The sequence below is a fragment of the Aquarana catesbeiana genome, linkage group LG03 (genome assembly GCF_042186555.1).
Source record: "Aquarana catesbeiana isolate 2022-GZ linkage group LG03, ASM4218655v1, whole genome shotgun sequence".
Lineage (NCBI taxonomy): Eukaryota > Metazoa > Chordata > Amphibia > Anura > Ranidae > Aquarana > Aquarana catesbeiana.
Genome location: NC_133326.1, coordinates 486,380,745 through 486,408,699, shown reverse-complemented (window position 1 = coordinate 486,408,699; position 27,955 = coordinate 486,380,745). Strand labels below are relative to the sequence as shown.

General features: G+C 43.1%; 2 long non-coding RNA genes across 2 annotated transcripts in view; one reads left to right on the top strand and one right to left on the bottom strand.

Annotated features, from left to right (window-relative positions):
- The window catches only part of LOC141134597 (uncharacterized), a 159,818-nt gene that overhangs the window by 72,349 nt on the left and 59,514 nt on the right, over positions 1–27,955 (top strand). The gene's annotated exons all lie outside the window — the stretch shown is intronic.
- Positions 189–26,258, bottom strand: LOC141134596 (uncharacterized). Its single transcript, XR_012243227.1, has 4 exons — positions 26,139–26,258; positions 25,980–26,031; positions 22,556–22,710; positions 189–340 (listed from the first exon to the last, which is right to left on the bottom strand). It is a non-coding gene; the product is annotated as an uncharacterized lncRNA (long non-coding RNA).

Below are 27,955 nucleotides of genomic sequence, written 5' to 3'. Positions count from 1 at the left end.
CTTGCAATAGATTCATTTGCGATCAGAAAAGGAAACAAATACAGACAATCTGATATTTTATGAGTTTACTGGTGATTTTTATTCTGATTGTAGTTCTCTTTTAACATCAGAATTCTAATTTTATCACTTAGATCAATTTAATTCTTACATTACAATGCATAGCTCAGGCATCACTTAATATGCAAATGTGATATATCAAAGACATCTCAGGAATATCCGCCAGTGATTAGAACAATGCAATCATTAAATCTCCCCTATTGATCCTTCTGAAATGCTTATATCGAATATACCTGTGTCACTTACTGATCCAAAACCAACTGAATCTTTTTCATTCTTCTTCCTGCCAGTTAAAACAAAGACAAACAGGAAATTGATTAGACAGTTGGTGCCGTTTATCGCATCGATAGCTCTGCTGCTGTAATACATCAATAAACAGACCTCGATTGACAATAAAGAATGCATAATATAAGTGACTCCTTTATTGTCTGCATAATGACAAGGTGCCTACTGGTGCTAGTTTTGATGTATTGCCTGTAGGACTCCAAGAAGCAGTTAATTAGAATTCTGTAACTTCCTTTTATACATAAACTCCCTTTTTTATGTAATCCCATCACAAGTGATTTTAGAAAATCTCCCATTTTGATGAAGAAGAAAGAACAGACTAATGCAAGGCAATGACCTGTAATTTCAAGCAACTGAATTAAAATTGGCCATTTCCTAGTTCCTCTCTCATAGTTCTGTAGATTAGAATGTTACTGCAGTATAATTTTGTTAAGGAATAATGAATTGATTAGCCTGATTAATAATGGGTACTGTATAAGGTTAGGGGGGTATGCTAGCTGCGAGGTTTGTGGGCTTGCATTGCAGCACTGAGGCCTTGGGTTTTACTGTAGGCAGGGACACTATCTGCACAAACACTGTGCCATCCCTTTTGACTGAAGGACCTTTTAACATATCAAAGCAAATATGAAAGTCCTATTGCTGGGAGTGTTTGTAATTTGACTTCAAGCTTTGCATACATCTCTAACAAAAGCAGTGAGGCAATCACATACATTATAAACAGACAGTGTACAGAATTTCCCTTGATTGCCATTGTTGGAAGGAAGTGACCTTTACATTTTTTGGCAGTTTAAGACAATCACAGCAACTGCAGATTGAAATAGAAAGGTTATTTTAATAATATTAAATCACAATATGCCTTGTACTGCTATTATATCAACTGTGTAGTTTTTATGTGAAGCAAAGTTTAAAGTGAAACCCCCCCCCCCCCCAAACCACTTGTTGGTAATATTTTTTCCAGATTGGATAAGCAGGATCACCGCATGGATCAGTTTGCCATGGCGTTACAAACGCTCCTGAGTCGCACGGCTCACCTGGAATCTCCCACTGTGGCTGCTCTGGTACAACCTGTGTTGCAGGCCATCCCTGCTGCTGCTCCAGTCTCTGTGCACGCACCCGCCTTGAGTATTATCTCTATAAGAGGAATGTCTGGTTTCGCTCCACTTCCCCATCGATTTGGGGGTGATCCTGTCCAATGCAGGGGGTTTCTCAACCAGGCTGAGATATACTTTTAGATGCTGCCCCAGGCATTTCCCATGAACAGATGCAAAGTAGGTTTCGTGATATCTTTGCTTTCTGAGAGAGCCTTGACCTGGGCAAACCTTTTATGGGAGACGCAAAAACCTGTTGTCTTGAGTTTCCCAGAGTTTGTGGCTTCTTTTAAAAGGGTATTTGACGTTCCCGCATGCTCCGCTTCTGCTGCCAAGTGCCTCGTGTCCATCAAGCAGAGTATAAGAACTGTTGCCGATTATGCCATTGAATTCCGTACTCTGGCAGCAGAGGTTGCTTGGCCCTCGTAGCTGCTTTTTCTTATGGTCTCCCGAATACCATCAAGGATGAGATAGCAGCCCAAGATATACCCACTGAGCTGGAGAAGTTGATCACGTTTTCCATCTTCATTGACTCCAGAATCAGAGAAAGACTTCCTTTTAAGGAGCGCTTGTGGAAGCCTCCTGTACATTTGTCTCCGAACTTTGCAGTCCCACCCTTGCCCCCCTCACTTCCCATGCCTTCTGGTACCGAGTCGGTCTGTGAAAATGAACCCATGTACTCAGGCTTCATGCATCTCTCTGCGGATGAGAGAACCCTTAGGAGTAGGGAGAGATTGTGCCTTTATTGTGGCCAGGCAGGTCACTTTTTGAAGTCTTGTCCTACCCGTCCAGGTAACGCCTGAACCTTGAGTTCCTGTCACTGACGGACCTTAGGTGGCGTTGTTTTGTCCCCAGTTATCCAGAAGGATAAGCTACTGGTTTTGGCTACCCTTTCTTGGGCTGAGTCGTCTGTGGAGATACAGACTCTATTTGACTCTGGAGCTGCAGGCCTGTTCATTAATGCTGCCTTTGTATGGAAGCACTCGATTCCGCTGCAGCTGCGTGACACTCCACTTGCCATTGAGGCTCTTGACGGGAGACCTCTACAGCCTGCCCATGTGACTCCTGAGACGGTTTCATTGTTCATGGCCATAGGGGCTCTTCACCATGATGGTCACCACAATGCAGTAAGACATGCTTCCAGAAGGTAGCCAAGGTCCTGTGCACCTCTTCACTCTCCTCCCTGTCGGAGGAGTACCGCGATTTTAGCGATGACTTTGACAAAAGTCAAGCCGGTAGTTTGCCTCCACACCAGTCGTATGATTGCACAATTGACCTTCAACCTGGTGCCATACCCCCTCGTGGCCGGGTTTATCCTTTGTTGGTCTTGGAGGATAGGGCCATGGAGGAGTATGTTGCAGACGCACTTTCTCCAGGTTTCATGCGCAAATCCTCCTCTACTGCTGGTGCTGGTTTCTTCTTTGTGAAGAAGAAGAGTGGTGAACTGAGACCTTGTATTGATTATAGGGTTCTTAATCTTTTCACGATTAGGAATACCTATCCGATTCCATTGAGTCATTTGACCGCCTCAAGGGAGCAACGGTTTTCACGAAGCTTGACTTGAGAGGGGCATACAATCTCGTGAGGATTAAGGAGGGCGACGAGTGGAAAACTGCATTTAATACCAAAACAGACCATTATCACCTCTGCGTTTTTTTTATTTTTTGTGTTATAAACAAAAGAAGAGCAACAATTTTGAAAAAAAAAAACACAATATCTTTTACTTTTTGCTATAATAAATATCCCAAATTTAAAAAAAAAAATTTTCCTCAGTTTAGGCCAATATGTATTCTTCTACATATTTTTGGTAAAAAAAATCGCAATAAGCGTATATTGATTGATTTGCGCAAAAGTTATAGCGTCTACAAAATAGGGGATATGGCACTTTTATTATTATTATTTGTTTTACTAGTAATGGCGGTGATCTGTGATTTTTATTGGGACTGCGATATTGTGGTGGACAAATTGGACACTTCTGACACATTTTTGAGACCACTGACAATTATACAGTGATCAGTGCTATAAAAATGCACTGATTACTGTATAAATGTCACGGGCAGGGAAGGGGTTAACACTAGGGGGAGATCAAGGGGTTAACTGTGTTCCCTAGGTGTGTTCTAACTGTAGGGGAGGTCTGACTGACTAGGGGAGGAGCGAGATCGGTGTTCATACTTAGTATGAACACACATTGTGTCTCCTCTCTCCTGAGAGAACTGGGATTTGTGTATTTACACACGCTGAGGACGCGCGCGCCTCCTACAGCGTCTTTAAGGGCCGACGTACAGTTATGGCGGTTCACCCAGGGGAGCCAACTTGCCGCAGTGCAACTGCGGCGGCTGGTCTGGAACTGGTTAAAAAGTCATACAAAAATAAAGTTTTCCCAGAAAAAAAAAACTCAGCCCTGCGTTCCAATGCAGAAGGGGGAGGTGCAGGTCATATCAAAATGCGCTTCAACATATTGCAAGAGTACATTCTCGTGGAAATTTGTGCACCTATCTGTGACATCACCCACCCCTCCCAGAAGTGTCAGAAGCAGGACTAATGCACACAAGCGGACTTTTTGACGGGACTGGTCCGACGGTCTATCCGAAGGACTTTCAGCGGACTTCCGACAGACTTTCCAAACAAACGGACTTGCCTACACACGATCACACCAAAGTCTGATGGATTCGTACTTGATGACGTACACCAGACTAAAATAAGGAAGTTGATAGCCAGTAGCCAATAGCTGCCCTAGCGCCGGTTTTCGTCCGTCGGACTAGCATACAAATGAGCGGACTTTTCGACCGGACTCGAGTCCGTCGGAAAGATTTGAAACATGTTCCAAATCTAAAGTTCGTCAGATTTTCTACCCAAAAAGGCCGCTGCAGGTCCGATGAAGCCCACACACGGTCGAATTGTCCGCCGGACTCGGTCCATCGGACCAGTCCGGTCGAAAAGTCCGTTCGTGTGTACGTGGCATAAGGCGTTTTGTTTTGTTGGTAAAACTTTACTTTTGTATGGCTTAATGGGGTAGAGGAAGGTTCACTTTCATGGAAGGTTCACTTTAAGGAGGAACTATATCCTCCTATCCTTTACAGCCAAGGAAGCTGCCATCTTAGCTTTAGCTTGTCCTGCAATTGTCATAGTGTTGCACATGCAATCAGTTATGACACCAGTCATTTGATGACTTAACATTTTGGTTGAGAGCACAAGCAACTGTGACAGTTATCATTCACAAAATGCCTTGAATGTAACTTTTTTGGGAAACTGTTACATTTATCGGTTTAGTTCCATTGTAACTCCTTCTGTAGATCTAGTTACATTTTAACTGCCTTGTGAATATTTTCGCACCTTGTAACAGGGTGATACAAGTTCTGTATGTCCTTAAAAGAATAAAGGAAGGTCATTTTGGTTAAAAGCATATTACAAAGTTAAACAATCCGTAATTGATTGACTGCTTAACCTACTTATTGATCAGTTGATTGATTGAGCAAAGATGGCTGAGCAGTGCTGAGCTAAGACTCAGACAACTTTCATTTTCTTCAGTCTTATTAGATTAGTGCAAAGAACACACAACTTCAAACGGAAAGATTAATTTAAGCCCAAAATTGGATACTGTGCTGTTTTTTGGGGGGTTTTTTTCTACTCTATTTGGTTAAAATTACTCAGCTTTGAAAACCTAAAGGCCTGCTTATACCAAAACCTGTGCTTTGGTTTCCTTTTTTAATGTATACCATGCTCACAGGGCAGATGACTTCTTTAGTATTGTTAAGGCAGTTATACTATGCTAGATGGCTTGGAAGCAGTTTATTGACCATGACCTAGACTGTAAACCAAGAGTTGTGCAGACCTGATTTAGCCCTTCTATGCCCAAGTTTTCTGTTTCAAATACTGTTTTATGCATTGACATACCTCCTTAGACCCAATCTGTCCAGACAGTATGGGCACCTGCTGACTTAGCACCATCCAATTTAAAGTACAACTGAAGGCAACATTTTTTTTTTTTAGCTCTGGATAGAGTGGAGAGGGATTAGAACAGTCAGTTTGCTGTCTGTGCCCCCGTTAGGGAATTCACTCTCTCTATGTGTCCTGTTTACCATTATCATCGAAAGTGAAATTGAAAGAAAATACCACATTTTCAGACACTAGTTCTGGTGACCTGGGGGTCCCCAAGGGATTCCCTTCATTTGCAGGGATTTCCTCTCACTTCCCGTTTTGGCTATGGGACAGGAAGTGAAGGGAAATCTCCCTCTATGGGAAACAGATGGCAAAAAATAGACTGACACGGGTAATGACCCTCTCTTACTGTATTGCAAAATGAAAATGAAAAATAGTTTTGCCTACAGTTCTACTTTGACTCTTCAATAAGACACATTATTTGAATTCAGTGCAATTTTACTTCAGATAATTGCAGCACAGAGGGTGATTTTCCAGTCTTTTGAAATGTAAGTAGACAGTAACCTTCCAAAACCCTATCTCTGCAAAAGCAGGGGAAATCTAAAATGTAAGAGATGTCACCAGAGCAAGAGGTAGCGAGAAATGATCCAATAATAAACAATGATAAATGTTCCAGTGCCCATTGTCTAAGATGGGAAATCACATCATTAGCCAGAAATTGTGTTTCCTGTTGCGCTGCCAGGACAAGAAGTAAAGGGAAATCTCTCCAGTGAGACAGAGACAGCCAAAAAGGAAACTGATAGAAGAAAGTGGCTGCTGAAATTTTATTTTTATTTTTTTACAGGCAGTTATGTAGCATTATACAGATACACATGTTAAATAGATTCTACATATACAACTATACAATTCATGTGTTTAAAAAGTCCAATCCAAGTGAAAATGTATGCAGTCCTTAACCACTTGCCAACTGCCGCACGCCGATATACATCGGCACAATGGCAGCAATAGGCAAATGGGCGTACCTGTACGTCCCCTTTAATTTGCGGGGGTTAGTGTACGCACGTGCCACCGGCGGGGCGTATGCACCCATCGCGTTTAGCGTGACCGTGCCTGCGGGTCCCGCTGACTCGATGTCCGCCGGTGTCCCACGATCGTGTCAGGGAGCGGCAGAACGGGGAGATGCCTATGCAAACAGGGCATTTCCCTGTTCTGCCTAGTGACATGACAGGGATCTACTGCTCCCTGTCATCAGGATCAGCAATCGCTGTCATGTCAGTGGTAGCCCATCCGCCCCACAGTTAGAATCACTCCATAGGACACACTTAACCCCTTGATCGCCCCTTAGTGTTTCACCCCTTCCCTGTCAGTGTCATTTACACAGTAATCAGGGCATTTTTATGGAGCTGATCGCTGTATAAATGACAAAGGTCCCAAAATAGTGTCAAAAGTGCCCGATGTGTCCACCATAATGTCGCAGTCATGATAAAAATCGCAGATTGCTGCCATTACTAATAAAAAAAAATAATAATAAAAATGCCATAAATCTATCCCCTATTTTGTAGACGCTATAACTTTTGCACAAACCAATAAATATACGCTTATTGCAATTTTTTTTTTTGCCAAAAATATGTAGAAAAATACATATCGACCTAAACTGAGGAAAAAAATAGTTTTTTTTTATATTTTGGGGAGATTTTTTATATTGCTTTTTTTTCAAAATTGTCGCTCTTTTTTGTTTATAGCGCAATAAATAAAAACCACAGAGGTGATCAAATACAGGTGATACTGGAAAAATTAGAATAAAAGTTCATTTATTTCACTAATGCAACTTAAAAGGTGAAACTAATATATGAGATAGACTCATTACATGCAAAGCAAGATAGTTCAAGCCGTGATTTGTCATAACTGTGATGATTATGGCTTACAGCTCATGAAAAACCAAAATCCACAATCTCAGAAAATTAGAATATTGTGAAAAGGTGCAATATTCTAGGCTGAAAGTGTCCCTCTCTAATCAGCTAATTAAGCCATAACACCTGCAAAGGGATCCTGAGCCTTTAAATGGTCTCTCAGTCTGGTAGACTACTGACCTGACAGTTGTGCAGAAAACCATCATTGGAACCCTCCATAAGGAGGGAAAGCCTCAAAAGGTAATTGCAAAAGAAGTTGGATGTTCCCAAAGGGCTGTATCAAAGCACATTAATAGAAAGTTATGTGGAAGGGAAAAGTGTGGAAGAAAAAGGTGCAAAGCAGCAGGGATGACCGCAGCCTGGAGAGGATTGTCAGGAAAAGGCCATTCAAAAGTTTTGGGGACTTTCACAAGGAGTGGAGGAGGTTGGAGTCAGTGCATCAGGAGCCACCACACATAGACGGATACTGGACATGGGCTTCAAATGTCGTATTCCTCTTGTCAAGCCACTCCTGAACAACAAACAACATCAGAAACGTCTTACCTGGGCTAAAGAAAAACAGACCTGGTCTGTTGCTCAGTGGTCCAAAGTCCTCTTTTCTGATGAGAGCAAATTTTGCATCTCATTCGGAAACCAAGGACCCAGAGTATGGATGAAGAATGGAGAGGCACACACTGCAAGATGCTTGAAGTCCAGTGTGAAGTTTCCACAGTCTGTGTTGATTTGGGAAGCCATGTCATCTGCTGGGTTGGTCCACTGTGCTTCATTAAGTCCAGGGTCAACGCAGCCATCTACCAGGAGATTTTGGAGCACTTCATGCTTCCTTCTGCAGACGAGCTCTATGGGGATGCTGACTTCATTTTCCAGCAAGACTTGGCAAATGCCCACACTGCCAAAAGCACCAAAACCTGGTTCAATGACCACGAGATAACTGTGCTTGATTGGCCATCAAACTCGTCTGACCTGAACCCCATAGAGAATCTATGGGGCATTGCCAAGAGAAAGATGACAGACATGAGACCAAACAATGCAGAAGAGCTATAGGCCACTATTGAAGCATCCTGGTATTCCATAGCACCTCAGCAGTGCCACAGGCTGATAGCTTCCATGCCACGCAGCACTAAGGCGGTAATTGCTGCAAAAGGGGCCCAAACCAAGTACTGAGTACATAGTTATACTTTTCAGAGGTCCGATATTGTTCTATGTACAATCCTTGTTTTATTGATTGCATGTAATTTTCTGAGATTGTGGATTTAGGCTTTTCATGAGCTGTAAGCCCTAATCATCACAATTATGACAAATCACGGCTTGAACTGTCTTTCTTTGCATGTAATGAGGCTACCTCATATATTAGTTTCACGTTTTAAGTTGCATTGTTGAAATAAATTAACTTTTGCACGATATTCTAATTTTTCGAGTATCACCTGTACCACCAAAAGAAAGCTCTATTTGTGGGGAAAAGAGGATGTCAATTTTGTTTTGGTGTAACGTCGCAATCCTGCGCAATTGTCAGTTAAAGTGACGCAGTGCTGAGTTGCAAAAAGTGCTCTGGTCAGGAAGGGGGTAAAATTTTCCGGGGCTGAAGCGGTTAAATAAAAGTGCAAATGTGCAAATCTCCAAGATGTGGGAATTGCAGTGCCGTGCTCCCCTCCTGTGTGCCCCCACTCACCGACGGTGTTTAGTTCTAAACGTTTAGAGTCATTATGCGCTTGTATCAGAAAATTCTGGTCTCGGGTTCTGTATTCCTCAATTCTCCTCTGCTCCTCCGGCATAATGGCAGGATTTAGGCCGGGTTCATATGTGTGTGGCCGTGGGTTTGTGTCTGGGGTCAGGTGCGTGTCTGTTCACCAGTTCAGGTGCATTTCAGGTCTGATTTATTGCCTGAATTTGCACCTGAAGCGGACCCAAACACGCAAGGACCCTTCTGCAATCTGGACCCCGGCCGCCCCAGACCTGTGTGAACTGGCTCCATTGAGAGCCGGTCACACTTGCCTGTCATTCTAATTGGATGCGGGGAAACCTGCATTCAATTCACATATATGTGAACCCAGGCTTAATGTTGGATAACCATTTCATATAATGAGGAACATAAAGAGATCTACATAGCGCAATTCCATCTTTTATTATGATTAAAATAAGTTACACTCCTGAAATGCCAGACTGGAAGCGCCGCCACGGCGTGCGCTTCACTGGTTGTATGTGACATCACCGTAAATCCGGGGAAGGCGGGGATTTCCAGTGGTGTCACATCCGGCCGGTAAAGCACAGGCCACGGCGGCGCTTCTGGTCTTTACTCCTTGTTTGTGCTTGTTTCCATTGATATATAGGGAGTGACCACAGCACAGGTATATAAAAAGAATTAAAGTATAACTAAAGGCAAACATTTTTTTTTTTTAGTTTTGGATAGTGCAGCGAGGGGTGGGAACACCTGTCAATTTTTATTGCTGTCTGTGCCCCTGTTAAGGAGAGTCACCCTTCCTATTTGTCCTGTTTACCATTATCATTGAAAGTGAAAGTAAAAGAAAATTCCAAATTTTGGGTTGTCCCCAGAAAAATAATAAAGGGGAAATGTCCCAATGGGGACACTAGTTATAGCGACCTAGGGGTCCCCAAAAAATTCCCTTAATTTGCAGGGATTTCCTCTCACTTCCTGTTTGGCTATGGGACAGGAAGTGAAGGGAAATTTCCCCGATGGGGCACAGGTGGCTAAAAATAATTTGATAGGAGTTATAACCCTCCCTTACTCTATCCAAAATGAAAAAAAAAAAAGTTATGCCTATAGTTCTACTTTAAGTTATGTAGCATTGACAATTTACATAGTGTACATTAGGGATGAGCCGAACACCCCCCTGTTCGGTTCGCACCAGAACATGCGAACAGGAAAAAAGTTCGTTCGAACATGCGAACACCGTTAAAGTCTATGGGACACGAACATGAATAATCAAAAGTGCTAATTTTAAAGGCTTATATGCAAGTTATTGTCATAAAAAGTGTTTGGGGACCTGGGTCCTGCCCCAGGGGACATGGATCAATGCAAAAAAAAGTTTTAAAAACGGCCGTTTTTTCAGGAGCAGTGATTTTAATAATGCTTAAAGTCAAACAATAAAAGTGTAATATCCCTTTAAATTTCGTACCTGGGGGGTGTCTATAGTATGCCTGTAAAGGGGCGCATGTTTCCTGTGTTTAGAACAGTCTGACAGCAAAATGACATTTTGAAGGAAAAAACTCATTTAAAACTACCCGCGGCTATTGCATTGCCGGTCCGACAATACACATAAAAGTTCATTGATAAAAACGGCATGGGAATTCCCCAAAGGGGAACCCCGAACCAAAATTAAAAAAAAAAAATGACGTGGGAGTCCTCCTAAATTCCATACCAGGCCCTTCAGGTCTGGTATGGATATTAAGGGGAACCCCGGCCAAAATTAAAAAAAAAAAAAATGACGTGGGGTTCCCCCTAAATTCCATACCAGACCCTTCAGGTCTGGTATGGATTTTAAGGGGAACCCCGCGCCAAAAAAAAAAAAAACGGCGTGGGGTCCCCCCAAAAATCCATACCAGACCCTTATCCGAGCACGCAACCTGGCAGGCCGCAGGAAAAGAGGGGGGGACGAGAGTGCGGCCCCCCCTCCCTCCTGAACCGTACCAGGCCACATGCCCTCAACATTGGGAGGGTGCTTTGGGGTAGCCCCCCAAAACACCTTGTCCCCATGTTGATGAGGACAAGGGCCTCATCCCCACAACCCTGGCCGGTGGTTGTGGGGGTCTGCGGGCGGGGGGCTTATCGGAATCTGGAAGCCCCCTTTAACAAGGTGACCCCCAGATCCCGGCCCCCCCCTGTGTGAAATGGTAAGGGGGTACCCCTACCATTTCACGAAAAAAGTGTCAAAAATGTTAAAAATGACAAGAGACAGTTTTTGACAATTCCTTTATTTAAATGCTTCTTCTTTCTTCTATCTTCCTTCATCTTCTGGTTCTTCTGGTTCTTCTGGCTCTTCTGGTTCTTCTGGTTCTTCCTCCGGCGTTCTCGTCCAACATCTCCTCCGCGGCGTCTTCTGTCTTCTTCTCCTCGGGCCGCTCCGCACCCATGGCATGGGGGGGAGGCTCCCGCTCTTCTCTTCTTCTCTTCTTCTCTTCTTCTTTTCTTCTCTTCTTCATTTTCTTCTCCGGGCCGCTCCGCAATCCATGCTGGCATGGAGGGAGGCTCCCGCTGTGTGACGGTGCTCCTCGTCTGACAGTTCTTAAATAACGGGGGGGGGGCCACCCGGTGACCCCGCCCCCCTCTGCGCACGGTGACTTGACGGGACTTCCCTGTGGCATTCCCCGTGACGTCACAGGGAAGTCCCGTCAAGTCACCGTGCGTCAGAGGGGGGCGGGGTCACCGGGTGGCCCCGCCCCCCCGTTATTTAAGAACTGTCAGACGAGGAGCGCCGTCACACAGCGGGAGCCTCCGTCCATGCCAGCATGGATTGCGGAGCGGCCCGGAGAAGAAAATGAAGAAGAGAAGAAGAGAAGAAGAGAAGAGCGGGAGCCTCCCCCCCATGCCATGGGTGCGGAGCGGCCCGAGGAGAAGAAGATAGAAGACGCCGCGGAGGAGATGCTGGACGAGAACGCCGGAGGAAGAACCAGAAGAGCCAGAAGAGCCAGAAGAACCAGAAGATGAAGGAAGATAGAAGAAGCATTTAAATAAAGGAATTGTCAAAAACTGTCTCTTGTCATTTTTAACATTTTTGACACTTTTTTCGTGAAATGGTAGGGGTACTTATGTACCTCCTTACCATTTCACACAGGGGGGGGCCGGGATCTGGGGGTCACCTTGTTAAAGGGGGCTTCCAGATTCCGATAAGCCCCCCGCCCGCAGACCCCCACAACCACCGGCCAGGGTTGTGGGGATGAGGCCCTTGTCCTCATCAACATGGGGACAAGGTGTTTTGGGGGGCTACCCCAAAGCACCCTCCCAATGTTGAGGGCATGTGGCCTGGTACGGTTCAGGAGGGAGGGGGGGCCGCACTCTCGTCCCCCCCTCTTTTCCTGCGGCCTGCCAGGTTGCGTGCTCGGATAAGGGTCTGGTATGGATTTTTGGGGGGACCCCACGCCGTTTTTTTTTTTTTGGTGCGGGGTTCCCCTTAAAATCCATACCAGACCTGAAGGGTCTGGTATGGAATTTAGGGGGAACCCCACGTCATTTTTTTTTTTAAATTTTGGCCGGGGTTCCCCTTAATATCCATACCAGACCTGAAGGGCCTGGTATGGAATTTAGGGGGACCCCCACGTCATTTTTTTTTTTTAATTTTGGTTCGGGGTTCCCCTTTGGGGAATTCCCATGCCGTTTTTATCAATGAACTTCTATGTGTATTGTCGGCAATGCAATAGCCGCGGGTAGTTTTAAATGAGTTTTTTCCTTCAAAATGTCATTTTGCTGTCAGACTGTTCTAAACACAGGAAACATGCGCCCCTTTACAGGCACACTATAGACACCCCCCAGGTACGAAATTTAAAGGGATATTACACTTTTATTGATTGACTTTAAGCATTATTAAAATCACTGCTCCTGAAAAAACGGCCGTTTTTAAAACTTTTTTTTGCATTGATCCATGTCCCCTGGGGCAGGACCCAGGTCCCCAAACACTTTTTATGACAATAACTTGCATATTAGCCTTTAAAATTAGCACTTTTGATTTCTCCCATAGACTTTTAAAGGGTGTTCCGCGGCATTCGAATTTGCCGCGAACACCCCAAATTGTTCGCTGTTCGGTGAACTTGCGAACAGCCAATGTTCGAGTCGAACATGAGTTCGACTCGAACTCGAAGCTCATCCCTAGTGTACATAATATCAGTCCCTTCCCTCGTCTATGGTGCCTCACATGCAAACACAGAATATGGCCAATGAACCTACCTTTGGTTCTGATTGGGATTTGAAGTGAGGACCCTTGTGCTGTAAAACAGAAGTGCTAACCACTAAGCCAATGTGCTGTCCCAATCAAAATCCAGGAAAATCTCTAGAGAGCTCACATAGCTGAGCTGAAACCACAATCATTACCTTGTAAGATAGTTACATACAAACTTTCTGATAATCTGGCTAAACTAATATTTTATACATTTACTTTTTCTTTTTTTTTTTGTTTCCTAATATTGTATTTTTCCATGACTCCTACAAGGAAGTCCGTCACCAGAATAAACACATGGATCATTTATACTGGTGTGCCAAGGAGAACATAATATTTCCTCTATAGCACTATTGTGATGCAGACTTACTGTCAATCTGTCATCAAGACGCTCCACAATCCTATTGTTACTTAAAATCTTAATTTGCTCACTGTAACTTTCTGTTCATTGGAGAAACACTATACCACTTTACATTTTATTCTCAAAATAAAGTTTTCTCTAGCCCCTCTCATTATATCTCTATGGAGTATCATTTTACCATATGTTGTCAGCAATTCTTGCTTTAATTTAATTTCTTCTGTGAGAATACCTCTCCCAAAGAATGGTATTCACAGAGGTAACAATCACATCAACCGTTCCAATGTTTAAACAGCAGTTTGTAGATAATAAGTTAACTTTACAACATACTGTAATAGTCTGCCACAGGCAGAGTGAATTTGCTGCATGGCCAAAATCACTCCAGCCATATTGTAAGTGTCATCTTACAATATGGCTGGAATATTTGATAGAAATACTATAACAAATCACTAGGATCTGTAACAATTGTGAGCTTCGTAAAGTGTGCATTTGAAGCTGCCTCTTTTCCTGGCTGGAGGATGTCCAACGTCATCTAGGTCTTTCATCCCCAAGCCTTACTGTCTCTGGCCTGCCCCTTTCACTCATTGGCATTTAGCTCTTTCAATTACAGGGACTTAACATCAAATTTGTGCCTTGCTGTGGCTGGATAAGCCGCTTATGCGGTATTTTCAGTATACCTCATATGCATTAATGATCTCCAGATTGACATTTTCACCTTAGCGCAGCTTATCTTTTGTATACAACATCACATATGGGCATTACCTAGGGCAGTCTGCATGTAAATACACCCTAACTAGGAATGCCCACTACTCCAGAATGATATCCACCCATCAAGGCATTTTGATTATTGCATAACTTTCACCAAAAGCCAGCCCACTGCTTGCATCAGGGCTAAAGAATCTTGAGAGGCGTGCTGAGGCAGGGTGCTGTAATTTTTCCAGCTGTATACAGCACCCTGCTGTCTCCCTCCAGCTACGATCTGTCTGCATTGCATAGTGAAACACAGAGATCCAGTAATGGCATCACTAGATCTTAAAAGAGAACTATGTTTTTTTTTTCAAAATCATACTTGCCTAGGTGGATGCAGCATTAGTCTAATGCTGCATCTTTCCCCTCTGGCTCTAATGTCCTGTACACACGGTCGGATTTTCCGATGGAAAATGTTTGATGAGAGCGCGTTGTCGGAAATTCCGACCGCGTGTAGGCTCCATCGGACATTTTCCATTGGAATTTCCGTCACACGAAACTTGAGATCTGGATCTCAAATTTTCCGACAACAAAATCCGTTGTCGTAAATTCCGATCGTGTGTACACAATTCTGACGCACAAAGTTCCACGCATGCTCGGAATCAAGCAGACGAGCCGCACTGGCCATTGAACTTCATTTTTCTCGGCTCGTCGTACGCGTTGTACGTCACTGCGTTCTTGACGTTCGGAATTTCCAACAAGATTTGTGTGACCGTGTGTATACAAGACAAGTTTGAGCCAACATCCGTCAGAAAAAATCCATGGATTTTGTTGTCGGAATGTCCGATCGTGTGTACGGGGCATTAGACTGAGAGCCGAGTGATCAAACACCGCCGTTCTCAGGGCTCCGTGAGCAGAGAGCTGGTGACTGTCAGTCACGGCTCTCTGCTTTGCCCTCCCCCCCGTGCTCACTGGAGTGCTGGGCTGTGAAGGAGCGTCTGGCTCAGGCTCTCAATGGCTGAGCCAAGAGCCGGTTCAGGGTTGTGGGCGGATCCCGACCATATTGTTTCAATCTTTCCCCAGCCTGGATTGGCTTTGTGATGCCAGCCAACAGAGGGCCTCAGTCTGCTGAAGACGGGTCACAGGAGTGCAGAACGGACTGATCCAAACAAGCTTTGGCTGTACTTCTCCTGTAAGGTAACAAATGAAAAGAAAAAGCTTTCGGTATATTTTCGTTACTTTGTGATGTAGGGGCATTGGTGGAACCAGGATGCATATTAAACTTTAAAACAAGCAATCAGATACTTTCTAAAACAACCCCAGATAATCAAGCTACAGAGAGATGCTTTTTGGTTGGCCACCGGGGGGGTGGTGGAGGGTTGACTTATGTCATTGCCCTTTGCATCATGTTATTAAATAAAGCTCTACGTTCAATCAATACGTATTATCTTAACATTTTGTTTGGCATTTCAAAACATGTTTTTTTGATCATTTTCCTTTAAAAGTTAAACATTTTTACTGTCATTTCATCATTTTTTTCGTGGCTTTATTATCAGACCATTTTTCTCTGGGGTGTACGGTTCAGCTCAGGTCACAGCTCGAGAAGTGCCTATCATTGCGGATTAATGTAAAAGGTCAGGAGTGACATTAAAAAGCAAGAGTATAAAAGTACAGCAATTAGCCTTAGATACGCTAATCCCGTCATTGCCACAGGGAATGTTACTGAGAGACCGTTACTGGTCCTCTTCACAGGTTAAACAAACACAAAGTACGTTCACAACAATTCCTAGCTTGCATATCATTAGAAAAGCACATAGAAAAATATATAAACATTGCAGCAGCACAAACAAAATAAGAATTGCAAATTGGGAGCTGCAAAGATTTACAAGACATACAAGGCCTTTTTTATTCTGTTACATTGTGTATTGTGAGGAGTATTTGTTACAGAGAGTCACAGAAAAATACATTTTTTTTATTCAGAAAGACAAAAAAATATTTTAAGATGATCCGTGTTATATTGGTTAATTCCAGACTACACACTATGGCACTTTGTCTCATTATGCCGCCCCAGGCAGTGCTTCTCTGCCAACTTACCATTTTCCCTACTTGGCTTTACCCCATCACAATTTAACATTTGACAACTGCTTGCTACAGTGTATAGGTTAAATCCCAAGCAACTCCCAACAAACGTTGGATATATTACTTAAAAGATTAGTCCCCCGAAAAGAGTATTTTATTTGTAGGTTGAGCCTAGTTGAGTCAGTCTTTTATGACTTGGATATGGATATTTCAACAGTGAGAATTCTCTGAATGAAAGTCCTACTCTACTTCTGGCCATCTAACTTTTTTGGTGCTCCCATCAATTTTTTTGTTTTTAGCTTTCTCTATAATATAAATGTAGCCAGGCACCTGGGTAACTAATAGGAAAAATTTAGGACACTGCGTTGCCGTTGCTATTAGTGCTTCCACCAGACTTTTGTGCTGACTAAGAAAACATTATTCAAATTCAGCATCCAATCAGGAGAGCGAGTCATTGGGCATGAGGATACTTGAGAGACTTTGGTGCAGGCCGCACTGAACTGTGGGAGATGAAGTTTGGATGAAGGATCCTGGTATTAAAAATTATTAGAGTAATGGACTACAATTCCCAAGGAGAGAATGTTAAGAGGAGGGGAGAGAAGTGGTATTTTCTCAGGATGTGGAGGGAAGGATTTCCTCATGTTGCGAGGAGGTGGGGGGGGGACTTGCTGTGATTGACTTTTAGCACTGCTAGCAGAGACTAAGAATAGAGGATATGACCATTTACCTAGTATTTTAAAATCACTACATGCAGAGCTTAAAGAGGTTGTACTCATGTGCACCACCTTAAAGACTGGTCCCCACCATTAGCTGGCTGAAGCTTTAGAGATAAAAGCTGCCTACCCACTAACTGTTCACAGAGACCTTGCATTAGTTGCTCTTACCTAGAAGAGATACCGCTCTAGGAATATATATATATATATATATATATATATATATATATATATATATATATATATATATATATATATATTCAAAAGTATTGAGACACCTACCTTGAGTTGGCCCACCCTTTGCAACTATAACAGCTTTGACTCTTCTGAGAAGCCTGTCCACAAGGTTTAGGAGTGTGTCTATGTGAATGCTTGACCACTCTTCTAGAAGCGCATTTGTAAGGTCAGGCACTGATGTTGGATGAGATGGCCTGGCTTGCAGTCTCCACTCTAATTCATCCCAAAGGTGTTCTATCAAGTTGAGGTCAGGACTTTGTGCAGGCCAGTCAAGTTCCTCCACCCCATACTCGCTCATCCATGTCTTTTTGGACCTTGCTTTGTGCACTGTTCCAAATCATTTGGTGGAGCCGGGATTATGGTGTGGGGTTGTTTTTCAGGGGTTGGCTTGGCCCCTTAGTTCCAGTGAAGAGAACTCTTAAGGTGTCAGCATACCAAGACATTTTGGACAATTTCATGCCCACAACTTTGTGGGAACAGTTTGGGGATGGCCAGTTCCTGTTCCAACATGACTGCGCACTATTGCACAAAGCAAGGTCCAATAAGACATGGCTAAGCGAGCTTGGGGTGGAGAAATTTCACTGTTCTCTGTGCACAGGGTGACCAGTCCTTAACTCTCATTAAAATTTTACTTTTGGTGTTATAGCGTCAGTAGCCATTTTGAAGAGGTATGCAGAGTGTATACAGCACCACCTGCTCCGCATATCTCCGCCCCATATTTCTCCTCAGCATAAAAATCTGTGATAACATCTTCAGTAAACTGGCAACTTGGAGCTGACGAATTACCTTAGTGCCCCATTCTGATCTGACAGTGTATCTATGTGTACATGTTAAAACATGTTCTATGAATAATGGGCTGTCCTCAATAGAGAGTGTAGGTAGGTGTAATTTGTTGTCTCCACTGCAGGTGGCGCTCAGCCGCAGCGACAGTGTAGAGGGAGAGGAGGTCAAGAGGAACATGATTCCTCTATGGCTTCCTGAGTCGCTGGGGCATCGATTCGATTGGATTCTGGCCACCCATGTGATTTTGGCAGCAATCTTAGGAGTGGAGGAGTCTATTTAAGACCCTGGCCCCTGGGTTTGATGTACAATCTCATGTGGGTAGTGTAGGGACGGGTCACCCTTCTGTCAGGGATAGTTTTAGCAGCAGGGAAAGGTTCCAGATGACTAGAGAAAGTTTAGGGCTCCACAATCTCCATGGACATCTTCCCATTTAGGCATGGAATGGCGGCATTCCACCTCTCCAGACAGACGCTGATACCTGCTCTGCTACACATTGTTTGCATCCGTGAGTGTTCCTGGTTGGGCCTCCTCCCATGGGTTTGTTGTGAACTGTTTTGCCTTTTCTTCAATAGAAGTTACAATTTTTTACACCTGGACTTTGTTTTTGCCTCAACACCACGCTGCACCCACCCACAAGCATCCACTACACCCTGCATCATAAAGTGTATAGATTTTAAAACACACACTTAGCAGCACTCATTTAAACTCCTTCATCTGTAAATCATTTTTAGGGCTCGGTCACACCAGAACACGGTGCATGAAACCTGTGTTCCGTGTGCGTTTCCTGCACCATGTTCAAAACACACTGGGTTTGAGATCTGTTTCAGGTGTCAATATAATCCTAATCACATCCGAAAAGCAGGTCGCAAGTGCAGTGTGTTTGCCTGTACCGGATCACATGGTACTGCAGTACTAACTGCAGTGCATGCACCACTTTTGGTGTAATCTAGTGCAGCTTTATCACAGCTTTACCCGCTCGTAAACGAATAAAGATCTGTGAAAGTAACACTAAATGATATCATTATTCTCTATACATAATCCATACTCATCTACTACTAATGGCCTTGTAACCTAATTTTATTAAATTAATCTTTTACTGTATTTTTCTGCCACCTTGCAACATCCTCTATGACAGGGATATGCAATTAGCGGACCTCCAGCTGTTGCAGAACTACAAGTCCCATGAGCCATAGCAAGACTCTGACAGCCACAAGCATGACACCCAGAGGCAGAGGCATGATGAGACTTGTAGTTTTGCAACAGCTGGAGGTCCGCTAATTGCATATCCCTGCTCTATGAGCACCCAAAGCTCTCCTCTTCCCCGCCGCTAGTTGCAGTCATGTGCACTGCTCTATGTACGCAACACATCCCATAGTTCAAAGTCCTGACTCATCTCGGGAGCAAACAGAAGAGGACAGCTACGTTCCTTCATATAGTGAGACCATGGAGAATAAACTTAGCCTCCCTCTAACAGGAAGTCAGATCACAGCAGCTAAAAAAAGTAATTTGGAGATTTTGAGGAGGCTGAGAGCAATAGAAGGTGCTTTTTTGAGTTAAAGACATTGTAAAGGTAAATAAACAAAAAAAAACAAAAAACAAACGTGTCTATACTTACCTGCTTTGTGCAATGTAATTGCACAGAACGAACGTGAACCTCCTCTTCTTGGGTCCCTCACCAGCGCTCCTGGCCCCTTGTATCTGTCCAGTGCCCCCATGGAAAGCCGCTTCCCATGGGGACACTCTTATGTGCTTGCTCCTGAGCCCCGCTGCTGCATCCATTGACACAGACAATGGGACTTGATCCTGCAGGGAATGCATTAAAATAAAAAAATGTTTAGACTTTAGAGCCACTTTAAGACTACACACTAGAATATATTTTTTTCGTGTCACTTTAATTGTAGTGGAGAAAAAGCAGCACTCCTGTCCTGCCAGATAGAGCTGTGCTGTGTGGCAGAGCTACTGTAAGTGAACCTCAGAAATGGATGAACAGAAATGCCTATCCTTTGGTAGCTAAAACAGCTCCTATACTGTATATGTATTGTATCTGTGCACTTATGTGTTTGCCTAGAGTTCAGATTTGAGCTTATAACTTTCATCCAGCCAGTCCTTTGTTAAGGTGAATTGACTGAAAATGTTATTTTTATGTGTCCTGTGTCATTCGGTCAGGTAATTTTGTATGATTATAAGGTCTTGGATTTCTAAGACCAGAAACAAATATAATAATCGCAGTTCCAGACACCACCTGTGATTGGTTGTCCTGTGCTAATTTTGTACTTCCTCTAATTTTTGGCAGCCATTTAACAGGAAATTCAGACGTAGAACAGTGAAATATAGTTTACTATATTTAATTACTAGTTAATGGGAAATAATGTCTGTATCATGAAGAGTCATTTTAGGACAAAGTCAGAAGGCACTTCTGCATATAACACTTTTCTTACCAGCAAAGCAGAAAGTCCACAGTAAGCATTAACGCAGTATTAAACCCAAAACAAACATTTATTATATTGCAGCTTACCAATTCTTAGGTGTGATGGCTGCATTCATTTCTTTTTAGACTTTCTACCTTTTATTTTCATCTTGTGATCCAACCAGTAAGTCTATTGTTTTTCAAAAGAACAAGCTGTCCTGTAGATGTGTCAGTTTATAAGGATGAGACAAATCATTTGCCATTGACAGGGGTGTTTGCAATCGTTAGCTTTTATCTATTTATGTAAAACGTTCATCCTAAAAGGAACAAACTGTTTGCTGTAACTGCTTACAAAGTGTGAGCTGGAGTTTGGCTTCAATTTGTTACTATGCCTAAATCTGTTAGTGTATTTAACACCATACCTTCCCCCATGCTGACAATGCTGCTGTTTGCTGTGCTCCCTGTGTTGCTCCTTCATCCAAAGAGGTGTGGCACTCGAATCATAGGTGTGTGCAGCCTATAGCATTAGGGTGTGCACTGCAAAGCTCAAACACACATGTGTGCCTACATATATATGGCACCGGCAGGGGGACTTCTCTCCCTGCCAGCATGGTGAAAGAGAAGTATGTAAGCACTTCTCTTATGGCAGAGCCGGTAAAATGGAGATCTTTCCCATCTTCCTGCTGACACACAGAACAATAATGCTAATGTGCATGTGGTGATTAGGGTGTGCCTAGGCACATCCAGCACACCCTGTGCGCACGCCTATGACTCTAATACAGGAGGTGTGTTATGCAGCGTACACACGGGCGGACTTTTTGACCAGACTGGTCCGACGGTCTATCCGTCGGACTTTCGGCGGACTTCCGACGGACTTTCCCAACGAAAGGACTTGCCAACACACGATCACACCAAAGTCCGACGAATTGGTACACGATGACGTACGACCGGACTAAAATAAGGAAGTTGATAGCCAGTAGCCAATAGCTGCCCTAGCGTCGTTTTTTGTCCATCGGACTAGCATACAGACGAGCGGACTTTTCGACCGGACTCGAGTCCGTTGGAAAAATTTGAAACATGTTCCAAGTCTAAAGTCCGTCAGATTTTCGGCCGAAAAAGTCTGCTGCAGGTCCGATGAAGCCCGCACACGGTCGAATTGTCCGCCGGACTCGGTCTGGTCAAAAAGTCTGGTCGTGTATACACGGCCTTACTGTCCAGATCATTATAATAGGTACAGTATAAGACCCTTCTGTTTTTTAATATTTTTTTTTGCACTGCCTCATTTTTATCTAAAATACTTTTTACCACAACACTCTATGTTTTGTTTTTTTTTTCCCAATCTACAGTCTGTGTTATCTATAGCTCATATCCAATATAAAGGTAACCCAGCTGACTACTCAGTTTCCTCACCTACTGCCCCAGGTGCTCAGCCCTGCTGAAAGCTGGGCATTCACAATGTAATCACATCCGTTCTTTATGAATAAACTAAAGTGAAACTTCAGTTTTGTTGAGAAAAATATAATCCCCCTCCAGGTAAACTACATACATTGAATTCATACCTTTCTCCTTCCTAAAGAAATTGATCTTTTTCTGTCCATGTCTTTTCTCCAAAGAACTGGAGGTGTAAGATTTTTTTCTGTCATTAGTACCAGAAAATTATTTTCATCCCTTCAGCCATGTATAGTCTTTGAAAGTAGAAAAAAACGTCAACTTCAGTTGCAGGGGATGCCTCTGATTTAATGTCCAGCTGTGTGCACACTTCCATTTAGGAAGTTACATAGTAGGTGAGGTTGAAAAAAGACTCAAGTCCATCAAGTCCAACCTATGTATGTGATTATATGTCAGGATTACATTGTATATCCCTGTATGTTGCGGTCGTTCAGGTGCTTATCTAATAGTTTTTTGAAACGTTTGATGCTCCCCGCTGTGACCACCGCCTGTGGAAGGGAATTCCACATCCTCGCCTCTCTTACAGTAAAAAACCCTCTACGTAAATTAAGGTTAAACCTCTTTTCTTCTAATTTTAATGAGTAGCCATGAGTCTTGTTAAACTCCCTTCCAGGAAAAAGTTTTATCCCTATTGTGGGGTCACCAGTACGGTATTTGTAAATTGAAATCACATCCCCTTCTCCAGAAAAAATAAGTTCAGTGCTTGCAACCTTTGCTCATAACTAAAATCCTCCTTACCTTTTATTAGCTTTGTTGCCCTTCTTTGTACTCGCTCCATTTCCAGTACATTCCTTCTGAGGACTGGTGACCAGAACTGGACAGCATACTCCAGGTGCGGCCGGACCAGAGTCTTGTAGAGTGGGAGAATTATCGTTTTATCTCTGGAGTTATCTCTAGAAGTTTCAGAAAATCATATCAGATGTAGGTAGAAATGTAAAGTGAATTTGCAGGTACATTTAATTACAAAATAATCTGTGTAGCAATTATATTTGTAATTTATTTTACAAATTATTTGTAATTTTATTTTACTAAAATTAGAAAGTTACCTAACTCCAATGCTGACTACATTCAATTAAAGTGAAAAATAACACCCTTAATACTTACTATGACCAGGGCTCGACAAATCCCAGGCGGCAGGTTGCCATGGCGACTAGAGATTGCATCCTGGCACCCGGGCTTTTGACAGCCTATTCAAGGATTCCTAAATTACTGCATATCTCCCGACGCCCGGGACATGCAGTGCCGGGCGCCAAGCGCTGGGCAGGGGGTTTTCTTTCACATTTAGCCCTGCTCTGGACAAGCAGCAGGGTTTACTTTTGTGATCTGGCGTATGGGAAGTGCAGGCTGCTGGAAGAGGATCGAATGAAACATCCCTCTTTCTGTGATATAATAGTACTGCTGGTTACACGGTAGGTGTGGGGTTATTGCACACGGTAGGTGTGGGGTTAAAGCGCTGCGTAAACTGTTGGCGCTATATAAATCATGAATAATAATAATAATAATATTGTATAGCTTCCTGGCAGCTATCAGGTTATTGTGTGCGCCGCTCAGCTCTCGCTCACTCCCCTGTGTGCAATCTGCCCAGCCGATTTAATGTTAATAGTTTAGCTTTGCCTCCTCAGACCACCGCCCAGAGCACTGTGCAACATTACAGGCCTCTCAGACCATCGTCCCGAGCACTGTGCATTACAGGCCTCCTCAGACCACTGTTCAGAGCACTGTGCATTACAGGCCTCCTCAGACCACTGTCCAGAGCACTGTGCGTTACAGGCCTCCTCATACCACCATCCAGAGCACTGTGCATTACAGGCCTCTCAGACCACTGCCCAGAGCACAGTGTGCACTACAAGCCTCCTCAGACCGTCCAGAGCAGCTAAATCTGTGGCTGTGAGTTTATTCAAACCTTAATAATAATAACAACATAATATTAGATTATTTTTTTTTACTCCAGGAGTATATAATGAGTTTGGAAGTTGTAGAGAAATGCTTAAATATTGCATTACAATTTAACCACTTCCCGTCCGGCCTATAGCAAAATGACGGCCGGGCAGTGGTTCAGTTATACTGACTTGACGTCCAGCAGGATAAGCAACGATAGCACGTCTGGGGTGGCGCGCAGCGCGGCGATCGGTGGTGCGGTGTTTCAGTCTGACACACCACAACACCGATCTTGGTAAAGAGCCTCCGTCAGAGGCTCTTTACCACGTGATCAGCTGTGTCCAACCACTTTTTTGTCATTTAAAAAGTGACAGTGCTGAAAGATGAAAATTGGCTTGGGCAGGAAAGGGGGGAAAGTGCCGGTATTGAAGTGGTTAAAGCAGACCTTCAGTCATTATTTCATCTTTCCATCTATTAAATCTTCTGACCTTGCTGTTTTAACTTTGGATAGTAAAACATTTTTTTTTTTTTTTTTGCCAGTAAATACCTTATACAGCTTGCTTCTTTAAATGAATGGGCTGCTGTGCCCGCACAAATGCAGGAGCCAAACCCATAATAGTGTGAACCAGGCCTAAGGGAGATTCACCCTTTCTGTTTGTCCTGTTTACCATTATAATTGAAAGTGAAAGTAAACAAAAATCCCACATTTTGGGTTGTCCCCACAACAGGCCTCATGCACACTGGACGTTATAAAAAAAAAAAGCAGTAATGTTAACTGTAGAGTAAGTTTTTTCAGCGTTTCTGTAGTAGCGTTTTTCAGCACTTTTTGGCGCTTTTTAGCTATCGCTTTTTTTAGCAAAACTATACTCCCATAAAAGCTTATGGCTCAAAAACAAAGATAAATGCAGAATAGACACATTTTTCAGAGTTAGAGCATTTTTACAACTGAAAAACTCCTCTCAAATCCCACTAGTTCTGGGATTCTTTTTCCAGCTGGATTATGCCCCTGCCCAAAACTGCTGATAACAGCCTATGTGTGCATGGAAACATAGGTTAACATGTTGGGGAGCATATTGACTGCAGAAAAAACGTCTGAAGCCAAAAACAGAAGCTGTAAAAACGTCCAGTGTGCATGAGGCCTTATAGTGGAGAAATCTTCTAATGGTGACACTAGTTCAAGTGATCTTGGTGACACTACAGGATTCTCTCACTTTGGAGGGATTTCCTCTCACTTCCTGTTTCGGCTATGGGATAGGAAGTGAGGGTAAATCTCCCTAATAAGACAGAAGGTGAAAAAAACTGACAGGGGTTATAATCCTCCCTTACTCTATACAAAGTGAAAACAAGTTTTGCCTTTAGTTCTACTTTAAGTGACCAAAAAAACATAGTGTTTAGACATTTTATGGGAACCTCATTACCCTAAAGTCCATATTCTACTTTGATTCCATATTACCCATGGGGGAGCTTTGTACCGTTTGCAGTCAAACTGCTACATGACCTGACATAGTCCTAGTACCAAGTCTCAAAGCCAACTACCCTTCTTCTGAAAATATAGGCTCCCCACGTGGAAAAATTCCAGAACTGATAACTCTTGTTCATTGTTATTGTTTATTAACAAAAATCTATTTTTTTATGCCCTTCAAGGTTTAAAAGCCCAACTCTGGACTCGCAACCGCCCTGCCCTCCCACAATTGAAGCATCTTTTTTTCCAGCCATCTTAGGTCCAGTTTGGTAAAGTCACAGATCATTTTCACCTTCCTTTTTCTCCCGAGAAGCATGGATCCTTAATGTTACAGAAAGTCGTGCCACAAATTGCAGTGGCACCTCTGTCTGCAGCATTGTCCTGTGTGCCCAGGGTGAGGCGTATGGCCTTGACACCCTGAGCTCACAGGAAATGGATTGAATTACACTGGGCGTCATTCAGTCCAGAGAATGAGCAAAGCTGGGTCATTAAACTGGTATGCCTACGGTTGATAGCTGTTTTTATAACAGATGCTAATAACAAGGTTTAAGTGGATCTCTTTTGTTTGCTAAAAAGGTTGAGTGCTGGCAAATCTTTTTTTTTTTTTTTTTTTTTTTTTAATACAATCGTAAAGTTATGACGACCTTTTGGCATACATCTCCATTGCTAAATATAAACTGACTGAAATGCTTGTCTTTTTCTCTGCTTGTGATAATGTAGCAAAACATTCACCATCAGGTAATATTACTGACTAGTCGGTGCTTGTACTTGTGAATACGTAAAGACAATTCATCCATGCAATCTAGGATTTCCTTTACATACCTTTTGTTCCACAACATTTCCCTCACCCTTATGTTTTTGACATGGCATCATCCTGTTGAAAAATAAATTGTAACCTTTAAAATACTTTCAGTGGATTAACTTGCAGAACATTGAAAACAAGCAGATCGAGTGACAAGTGAAACACACAAACATACACACCTATAGTTGCTCCGGGGCACTCTTACCCTTGCTGGTTAGGTCACAGCTCTGAGTGTAAAGAAAAAGTATTATATTGAGGAGGCATGACTTATTTCACTGGGCCGCAGTTTATGAAATGTCATCACATGCTCGAGTGTTGTATTACAACTGCTAAAGAAAAAAACTATAATGCCCTGTACACACGGTTGGACATTGATCGGACATTCCGAAAACAAAATCCTAGGATTTTTTCCGACGGATGTTGGCTCAAACTTGTCTTGCATACACACGGTCACACAAAGTTGTCGGAAAATCCGATCATTCTGAACGCGGTGACGTAAAACACGTACGTCGGGACTATAAACGGGGCAGTAGCCAATAGCTTTCATCTCTCTATTTATTCTTAGCATGCGTGGCACTTTGTGCGTCGGATTTGTGTACACACGATCGGAAATTCCGACAACGGATTTTGTTGTCGGAAAATTTTATAGCCTGCTCCCAAACTTTGTGTGTCGGAAAATCCGATGGAAAATGTGTGATGGAGCCTACACTCGATCGGAATTTCCGACAACAAGGTCCTATCACACATTTTCCGTTGGAAAATCCGACCGTGTGTACGGGGCATAAGGCTAGATTATGAATATTCTGATAAACCAAATAAAAAGATACAAAAAGAAACATTATGCACATTTTATGTGTCTTGTTTACCTGGATTTTGAATAGAACCTATTTGGTAGAATAATGCCCCGTACACACGATCGGATTTTCCGACAACAAATGTTGGATGTGAGCTTGTTGGCTGAAAGTCCGACCGTGTGTATGCTCCATTGAACATTTGTTGGCGGACTTTCCGCCAACAAATGTTGGCTAGCAGGTTTTTAATTTTTCCAACAACAAAACTTTGTTGTCGGAATTTCCGATCTTGTGTACACAAGTCCGTCGCACAAAAGTTCACGCATGATCGGAATCAAGCAGAAGGAGCCACACTGGCTATTGAACTTCCTTTTTCTTGGCTCGTTGTGCGTCTTGTACGTCACCACGTTCCCACGTTTGTAATTGTTGGCCAACATTTGTGTGACCGTGTGTATGCAAGACATGTTGGAGCCAACATCCTTCAAACAAAAATCCACGGTTTTGTTGTCGGAAAGTCCGATCGTGTGTACGGGGCATTAGAGCCACAGTTAAAGAATCACTTTTGCAAAAAACGTTGCCTTCTGGTAACTGTGAGTGGTTAAAGCACAACTCCAGACGCCAAAAATAGCAAGATAAAAATGAACAGCATATTAAAATATTTTTAAAAAATCAGGCTTTGGTAAAATCAGGGAAAATAGATTTATTTATAGTTTAAATTTCAACCTTATGATGAGCAAACAGTTAAAAAAGATACGATTCAAACAGTAAAGCAATCCATTTTAAATGGCATGGAAAAACCACCAATATTGTAATAAAAGATAAAACGAGTGCACCAACCTACTCCAGCAAAGTTAGTTAAATCAGTTGAAGTGGTTGTAAACCCTTACATATACCCAGTGAAGTTACTAGCCTCAGGTGTAAGGATGAGCTCCGGCGTGTTCGCATGGCGCACGTGCCGAGCCCGCCAGGAAGTCGGCACGGCGCAGCGCTAATCACAGGCAGGGAGACATTTCCCGATCTCTGCAGCCGCACATCGGGAAATGTCTCACTGCTTGTGATTAGCGCTGCGCCGTGCCGACTTCCTGGCGGGCTCGGCACGTGCGCCATGCGAACACGCCGGAGCTCATCCCTACTCAGGTGATACAATGAGCAACTTTGGCTACCAGTGCCTATTAGGACTTGAGAAATAGCCTGATTACAACAAC